This window comes from Ceratotherium simum, chromosome 31 (genome assembly GCF_057802395.1).
Source record: "Ceratotherium simum simum isolate JZ-2026a chromosome 31, ASM5780239v1, whole genome shotgun sequence".
Classification (NCBI taxonomy): Eukaryota; Metazoa; Chordata; class Mammalia; order Perissodactyla; family Rhinocerotidae; genus Ceratotherium; species Ceratotherium simum.
The window spans coordinates 33639749-33648510 of NC_141930.1; the positions used below are offsets into that span (position 1 = coordinate 33639749).

Here is an 8762-nt window from a genome sequence, read left to right on the forward strand (position 1 = left end):
GTGGAGAGAAGGGAACTCTCATACACTGCTGGTGGGAGTGCAAACTGGTGCAGCCACTATGGAAAACAGTATGGAGATTCCTCAAAAATCAACGATAGAACTACCATATGATCCAGCTATTCCACTGTTGGGTATTTATCCAAAGAACTTGAAAACACCAATTTGCAAAGGTACATGCACCCCTGTGTTCATTGCAGCCTTATTCACGATAGCCAAGACTTGGAAGCAACCTAAGTGCCCATCAAGGGACGAATGGATAAAAGCTGTGGTATATATACACAATGGAATACTACTCAGCCATAAGAAACGATGAAATCCAGCCATTTGTGACAACATGGATGGACATTGAGGGCATGATGCAAAGTGAAATAAGTCAGAGGGAGAAGGTCAAATACCGTATGATTTCCTTCATTAAGTAGTAGATAATAACAGCAATAAACAAACACATAGGGACAGAGATTGGATTGGTGGTTACCAGAGGGGAAGGGGGGAGGGAGGAGGGTGAAAGGGATAATTGGGTACATGTGTGTGGTGATCATGATGTAATCTATGCAGAAATAGAAGTACAATGATGTACACCTGAAATTTTTACAATGTTATAAACCAATGTTACTGCAATAAACAAAAAATTAAAAAAAAAAAAATAAAGATGAGTTAAGAAATATTAAAAAAAAATAAAATAAAATAAAATAAAGAAAAACTGTCTTTGTTGTATGTACACAGCATCAAAACATTTGTTAATTTAGCCAAAATATCATTCAGAATGCAAATAAATTGATTTGGCTTTTGGTTTCAGTGGCAAGTGGTTAATTCAGTAATCTTTTTTTCCTTTAAATGATCGTGTGAACACTGTAAACATAAACTAAGTGGATTTTTTTCTTGACTTATGTGTACTTGTGTTCAACATTTACCTATGTAACAGCATGCCGCAGTGAGACTCTGTCTAGCTTGTAGACCATAGATATAATAATAGATATGGTTTATATTGTTATATATAAATGTATGTGGACCTATGTACCTACAGATATATGTGAACACTAACACGCAAATATACACAGACATACAAGTAATCTGTTTTTAATGTACGTTAACACATTCTCAGCCATCAGTTTTACAAGACATGCAGAACACATGTATACATCTTCCCTTCCACCTCAGATTCCTAAAAATGATGTGTGTGTGAGCACTTGAAGGAAATGAATCTATAATAGCAATAGTACTGGGTAAATAAAGTAGTACCAAGAGAAAAGATTTTTTAAAGAATTTTGTGTAATAAAAAAAATATTGCATTGTCTGAGAAAATCACATCCCAAAGCTCATATAATCAAAGAAATCAAAGAAATGCTGCAGAGCTGGAAGTAGTTCAGGATAAAATCTAGGAGGTGGCAATCTCCAAATACGTGGATACAAGTTAAATGAAGGGCCTGGGGCAGCAGGAGGATGATTCACTGGGGAAATACATTATTTTTACTGCATTTCTTACCTCTACTGTACAGAACAGACAGCAACAAGAGATTTATTCAGAATAGAAGGTATTGAAAGGAGTCTTAGTCGCCCAGTAAGAGCAGAACCCCAAACAGCTTACAAACACCCAGGAGGAAGAGAGCGCCCACACCCATAAGAAATGCAGCATGTACGGCCAGTATTTTGTTAGGTCTTTTGAACAACTGCTTTCCTAGAACAGGTAAGCAGAAAGTTTTAAACAGAAAGGTAAGTTGATAAATAGACATTGCTAAATATTAGCAAAAAAAATTTACAAAATTATGGCAAACTACTCCAACTCCTAAGGGAATCAAGAGCATACAGAAGACATATTTAAATTAAACATAACTTATAAAGATTTTTAGAAGCTAGTGCGTGTATTATCATGAAATAGTAAGACCTGGAATTCTGCTCCTGGTTAAGAAGTAGAAGGTTGTGGCTCCAAATCTACCAGGAGATGACAACTTGAAGAAACAAGTAACTTTAAAAAAATCATTACATACATAGATATTTTCAAAGACTTCAGAGATCTGGGGATTCAAAAGAATCTAAAGAAACTAAATTTCACAGAGCGAAGAGCTCTTTTTAGCTGAGTAGGAACCAGAAGCTATTTTCCACCCTGAGACATGTGCTAAGAAGAGACAAGAAAAACACTAGCTTGTCTTAGACAAAGGGACCCTTCACGGAGGAAGAAAAACCAATTCAGACTTCAAGGGCCATATAAACTATTGTGACAGATTGGGATTTTTGTTAAGTCCCAATCATTCAGCTGTTTGTCACCTGCCAAATTCCTCAAAAAGACTTTTACCAAGTAATGGGTAGTGCAAGAAGTGGGTGTCTCGAGTGAAAAGGTAGACAGAGAAAGCCCACATTCCTTAACTGGGAAAGCAAAAACTTCCAGCATGGAGGACAAACCTGTAATTAACACAGGGTATTTCTCCCACTCCCCAACTCAACCCAGGACTATCCCAGGTCAACGTGATCACAATGATCACCCTGTCACCCAGCTGATTTTGATATGTAGCATTGTTATTATACTCAATGACTAGTGAACTGTTCAGAGAACAGAAGAAGAAATAAAGCAGCCAAAAGAAGCAAACCCCAAAGTGATATAAATATTAAAAAACACAGGTGGTATAGTACATTTAACAGAACAGCAGAAAGAATAAGAGCTGGCTGTTTTTATGAGTCCATGAAAGCCAGAAGACAACGAAGTGCACAAGGACTAGAGTTACTCCCACACTTGAAAACAACCAAAAAAAAAAAAAAAAAAGATAAAGATGAAATACGTTCAAGACACTGAACATCGGAGTATGGAGGATGACAGTCCCTGAGAAATGGAAAACAGATGGAATGAGTGCTGCCATGCTCCAGGCATGCTGCCTCCTGCAAGTGTCCGCACCAAGACACAGGGACAGGGGTGGACTTAAAGCTGAAAACACTTCCTGAGTGGAGCAGATGCAGCTGAGATTCTGAGTGACCCAAAGCAGCGTTAACTAGAGGACCCATTAACAAAGAGGAGAAAGGTGCACAGAGTGAGAACGTGAGACGGCTGCAGAGAGCCAGCCCTGAGTGCTGAGCAAAGCACTGATCAGCGCGTGTGTGTGAGGGAAGCTCTGGCTGCACAGGAGCTCGTGAAAGGACTGGAGGGAACAGTACTAAGCGCTTGTAGAGCCAGGGGCAACGCTTCCCACCAGGTAGAGGCAAAACCTCACGATTTCTGGGGCCTTGGGTAGAGCACACGGTAGGATCTTGCTCCAGTAGTAGGAAAAAGTTCGACTTGAGCTAAAACACAGTTATTGTCTCACCTAAAATATGTTAAAATGAAGATATAAAAAGAGCAAACCATCTCTCCGCCCTGGTAACTGCAGCCACTATTACTTTGGGTCTAGCAGCCCGGAAAAAAAAAGAAAGAGATAGAGAGAAAAAAAATGAAAACAATTCAAAATCGGAAACAAAAAAAAGAGAGAGAGACCCTCACCCAGTGTGCTGGGGCGCACCACATGTCTCTGCTCCCTGCACACAGCCCCAGCGTCGGGGCAGCTGTGTGCTCAGCCCTCCCGGGGCTTGCACAGTCCGCAACAAGAAATATTTTGTTTCCCTCTTCCCCTGGCTGCTGTAATCTTAAACTGCCACAAGCCGGAGGCCCCTGTTTGTAGAGAAACGTGGGTTCTAGAGGTCACCATGGGCAGCGTTTGGCAGCCTCTTGAAGAATTTTGACAATTTGGAGGGAATTCTAAATTGCAATTTTTTTTTTTTTTTTTGAGCTGCGGACCAGGACAACTGAAAATTCCAAACTCTCAGGGAGGGCCACATTGTTTTTAAGAGCATTTTGTCTGCAGTTTTGCTGTTTCCCACAAGCTGTCCCTGAACTCCTCTTTCTGGTCCTCTGTCTCCTTGGGCCTGCGACAGATTCTCCTAGCTTCACTCTGTGCCACCTGTGGGCCAAGGTGTGAGCCACAGCTCTGAGAAGAGCCCCTTCTGACCTGCATTATTCCTACAAGAAGTCCTCCTGGTGGGTCTCCGGATGGTTGGGGCTGGGGACGTGAATGAACACTGAAGTCAGCAGCTACCCCATCACCTCCCTGAATGTGAATGACCTGCACTCAGACATTACCGAGGCATGCAGCATGAAAAGTTCAGTCCTGCAGGGCCTGTGCTGTCCACCCAGATCTGCCATGATATGATTACCCATACTGCCTGGGTTATGCCTATGTCAACTTCCAGCAGCCTACTGGTGCTGAGCCGGGTTTAGACACCATAACTTTGATATGATTAAGGGAAAGCCACTCTGTGTCACGTGGTCTCTGAGGGAATCCTCTGAGAAAATCAGGTGTGGGAAATGTCTTCATTAAGAACCTGGACAAATCTATAGATAATAAGGCACTTTATGATACTTTTCTGCTTTTAGAAACATTCTGCCCTGCAAGGTGGTGTATGAAAAGAACAGCTCTAAGGATTATGCCTTTGTCCCTTTGAGATCTAAGAGGCTGCTGACAAGGCCATCAGGAAGATAAATGGCATGCTCCTCAATGACTGCAAACTGTTTGTGAGCAGATTCCAGTCTTGAAAAGAGAAAAGAGCTGGAAGCCAAGCTTGGAGCCAAAGTCAAAGAATTCACCAATATTTATATCAAAAACTTGGGGGAAGGGGTAGATGGTGAGAGTCTGAAAGAGCTGTTCAACCGGTTTGGTAAGACCCTAAGCGTCAAGGTGATCAGAGATCCCAGTGGAACAGCAAGCTAAGTTAAAACAGAAATTTGAACAGCTGAAACAAGAGAGAATTGTGGATATCAGGGTGAATCTCTACATTAAGCACTTGGATGACACCATTGATGATGAGAAATTAAGGAAAGGTTTTCTCCTTTTGGATCACTGACCAGTGCTAAGGCAATGCTGGAGGATGAGAGAAGCAAAGGCATTGGCTTCACCTACTTCTCAACTCCTGAACAGGCAACTAAACCAGTCACTGAAATAAATGGATGCATGGTGGCCTCCAAGCCACTGTGTATTGCACTGGCCCAGAGGAAGGCAGAGAGAATGGCTCACTTAAGCAACCAGTATATGCAGCATGTGGCTGGAATGAGAGCACTCCCATCCAATGCCATCTTAAATCAGTTTCAGCCTGCAGTTGGTGGCTACTTTGTGCCAGGAGTTCCATAGGCTCAGGGAAGATTTTCATATTACACGCCTAACCAGTTGCACAGACGAGGCCTAATCCAGGCTGGTAGCAAGGTGGGAGATCTCAAGTCACAATTCATCTAGAATTGACAGGATGTTAGAATTAGTAGACAAGAACATTAAATTAGTTATTATAACTCTATTGCACATGTTCAAAAATTTAAGTAGAGACATGGAAGTTATGAAAAGACACAAATCAAGCTTCTAAAGATGAAATGGATTAACAGCAGATTATATATGCATAAGGTGAAATTAATGAATTTATAGACAAACAATAAAAGTTATCAAATTAAAACAGAGAAAAAAATAAAAATCATTAATAGAGCATCATTAACCTGAGACATCATTTCAACCAACCTAATATATGTGTAATTGGAGACTCCTACAGATAGAAAAAAATATTTTAAGATATAATAGCTTGAACTTTTCTAATTTTATGAAAACTATAAACTTCACAGATCCAATGCAGCCATAGTATAATAAATATGAAGAAAACTGTATCCAGTCACAGTGTAATTAAATTGTTCAAAACCAATGACAAATAGACATTTTATTTGAGCCAAGGAACAAAGACAACTTACATACAGTAGAACAAAGATAAAGATGACAGAACAAAGATAAGGATGACAGCAGATTTCTCATCTGAAACATTGCAAGTTAGAAGACTGTGGAACAACATTAAAATTGCTGAAAAAGAGGAGAAACTTTCAATTTAGAATTTCCCAGAGAAAATATATTTCAAGAATAACAGTGAAATGAACACTTTTCCAGACATTCAAAAGTTGAAAGAATTCATCACCAACAGTTCTTCACTAGAAAGATATGTTGAAGGAAATCTTTCAGGTGGAAGAAGATAGTACCAGATGGAAATATCGTAGTACACAAAGGAAGAGGCAGCACCAGCAATGGTAATTACATGGGTAAATATACAAGTGTTTCTTAGTATGTAAATATATTTAAAAAATAATTAGTGAGGTTTTAATATATTTAAAATAGACTATATGACAGCAACAGCCCAAAGTATAGGAGGGGAGAAATAGAAGTGTATTATTTTATTGTAAAATAGGCGGTGAAGATAGATGATGATAAGCCAAAGATATATAGTATAAACCTTAAATCACATGAAAATATCAAAAGTTATAACTAGTAAACCCAGAGAAGAAATGAAATGGAATCTTAAAACATAATTAGTCTGAAAGAAGGCAGAAAAGGAAAAAAAAAAAAAGTGGAACAAAGAGGAGACAGGACAAGTATTAAACAAATAGAAAAAAACATCTTTTTAAAATACTTCCAAAACATCTATCAGTATAGACCATATTCTGAACCATAAAACAAGTCTCAATAAATTAAAAAAAAATGAAGTCATACTGAGTATTTCCTCCAAATTCTACAAAGTAGAATTAAATTAAAAATCAATAATGGAAAGGTATCTGAAAAATCCCAAATATATGGAAAAAATGTATTTTCAACTTAGTGAAAATGGAAAAACAACATATCAAAGTTTGTGGGATGCTGAAAATAGTACTTAGGGAGAATTTATAGCAGCAAATACCTACATTAAAAAGAAGAAACGTCTAAAATCAGTGACCCCAACTGCTATCTTAAACCACCAGAAAAAAACAGAAAATAAAACCCAAAATAAGCAACAGAAAGAAAATATTAAAAATCACAGTAGAAGTCAATGAAATAGAAAACAGAAAAGAAATCAAGAAAATCAGCAAACCCAAAAGCTGACTCTTTGAGAATATAAAATATTTGATAAGCCTCTAGCAGGACTGGATCTGGAAAAAAGGAGAGATGATACATATTACTAATATCAGGAATAAGAGAGATGCTATTGGTGCCTATTCTACAGACAAGTAAAAAAGAGAATATTATGAATAACTTCATGCCAATAAACTCAACAACTTCAATGAAATGGACAATTTCTTTGAAAGACACAAACTGTGAATGCTCATTCAGGAAGAAATGCATAATCTATGTAGTCCTAACACTAGTACAGAAACTGAAGTTATACTTCAGTTCTTTCCTACGGAGAAATTCCAGGTCTATGTGGCTTTACTAGTGACCTCTATCAATAATTTAAAGAAGAAATAGTAATAATTCTACCTGAAGTCTTACAGAAAATTGAAGAAGAGGGAAATCTTTCAGACTCATTCTATGAGACCAGGATACTCTCATAGTAAAACCTTATAAAGTTATTACAAGAAAAGAAAACCAAACACCAATATCCCTCATTAACATAAATGCAAAAATTTTAAACCAGATTTTACGAAAGCAAAGTCAACAATATATCAAACAGGTAGGAACAAACATCATGAACAACTGAGATTTACCCCAGGAATGCATGGCTTTACATTAAAAAAAATCAATCAATATAATTCATCATACTAACAAATGACCAAAGGGAAGCTGAATTATCTCCACAGAAGCAGAAAATTCATTTGACAAAACCAAACATCCACTGCTGATACAAAGTTTTAGCTTACTAAGAATAGAAGGAAAATTTCTCAACCTGAGAATTGGGGGGGAGAGTTAGAGAACAAGAGCTAACGTTAAACTTGGTCATAAAAGATTGAATGCTTTGCCCTTCGGATCATGAACAAGACAAGGATATCTTTGCTTACTATTTGGAAGCAGCATTATATTGGTGGTTCTAACCGGTGCAATGAAACAAATGGGGAAAATGCACCTAGATTGGAAAGGAAGTATAACTGTCTTTATTCACAGATGACTCTATTGCCAACGGAGAATCTCATGGAATCTACCAAAATTCTTTTAGCACTAATAAATAAGTTTAGCAAAGTTGCAGGATATAATAACACTATGAAAATGAGTTATATTTACATATACTAGCACCAAGAATTGAACATTTAAATTAAAGAAAACAATGGATTTGGAATAGCATGAAATACTTAAGGATATTAAATAGGGAAAAATCTGATAAAAGATATACAGGACATATATTAACACTATGAAACATTGCTGAGATACATTAAAATCTAAGTAAATAGAAAGGAACCAATTTCACGTGTTGTAAAACTAAATATTTCTAAGAATTCAATTCTTTGCAAATTGATCTATAGATTCAATGCAATTCCAGTCAAAACCCTAGCAGACTTTCTGTATAACTTGACAAGCAGATTTTATCAGTCATATGGAAATATAAATAACCTAGAATAATCTAATCTACTTTGAAAAAAATAAAGAGGACTAACGCTACCTATTTCACAGTTTATCTTAAAGATTAAAAAAGTGTGGCATTGACATCAAGATAGAAAAATATAGCAATGGAACAGAATAGAGAGTCTTTAATATATCCATACATATATGTTCAAAAAAAGGTAGAGACAACTCAGTGGAGTTGTTTCTCAGTGGAGAAAGATAAATTTTCAAAAAAGATAGTATATGCACACACATGTAGAAACACTTATATGTGTATATATCTCACTGGAACAGTTGTATATCCATATGCAAAAAGCAAAGCAAAACAAAACAAAAACATCAACAAAAAACTTTGATCCATAAGCCCAAATGTAAAATAAAAAACGTTATTGAATTTCTGGAAAAATAAAACAGGAGAAAATATTTTTGACCTCA

General features: G+C 37.1%; 1 pseudogene; it reads left to right on the top strand.

The window, feature by feature from the left end:
- Positions 1–4031: 4031 nt before the first annotated feature.
- On the top strand, positions 4032–5144 carry LOC101402626 (polyadenylate-binding protein 4 pseudogene; annotated as a pseudogene).
- Positions 5145–8762: the final 3618 nt, after the last annotated feature.